A 471-nucleotide genomic window follows, 5' to 3' on the forward strand; every position below is an offset into this window, starting at 1 on the left:
AGTAATGATGGTGAATGGTAGAAATAATTTTATCTTCCCTTCAAAAGTAAGATTTAATTCAGTGGTTGTCAACCAGGGCCGATCTTGTTCCCCAGGGCACATTTGGCAATGTCTGAAGACATTTTCTTTGACATAATCGAGGGCATCTTGGGGGCAGAGAGCAGGGATCAGCTGAATACCACACAATGCGCCGGAACCCCCCCCCCCCCCAGCAAAGAATGATTCCAAATGCCAACAGTGGTGTCTGGTCACAAGGACCCTTGCTGCCCGCTGTGCATTTAAGCTGGTCTGCGTGGTAAGCGGGAGCCTGATGGGATGGGAACTTGCCATCCTATTCTCTAATCACAAGGTCTCAGTGGCTACGCAAGGTTCTCTTGCACGCGCACGTGAATGTGCACACACTCGGTACAAGAAGGAGTCCGTAGCTTACAAGAAATAAATACGTTTCCAGAAGAACACTTAGTTGTCACT

At 48.4% G+C, this 471-nt stretch overlaps 1 protein-coding gene across 6 annotated transcripts in view; it reads right to left on the reverse strand.

Moving 5' to 3' along the window:
• The window catches only part of FRMPD4 (FERM and PDZ domain containing 4), an 868,248-nt gene that overhangs the window by 15,305 nt on the left and 852,472 nt on the right, over positions 1–471 (reverse strand). The gene's annotated exons all lie outside the window — the stretch shown is intronic.

The sequence above is a fragment of the Herpailurus yagouaroundi genome, unplaced genomic scaffold, assembly GCF_014898765.1.
Source record: "Herpailurus yagouaroundi ecotype Mexico unplaced genomic scaffold, PumYag 67525, whole genome shotgun sequence".
Taxonomy (NCBI): domain Eukaryota; kingdom Metazoa; phylum Chordata; class Mammalia; order Carnivora; family Felidae; genus Herpailurus; species Herpailurus yagouaroundi.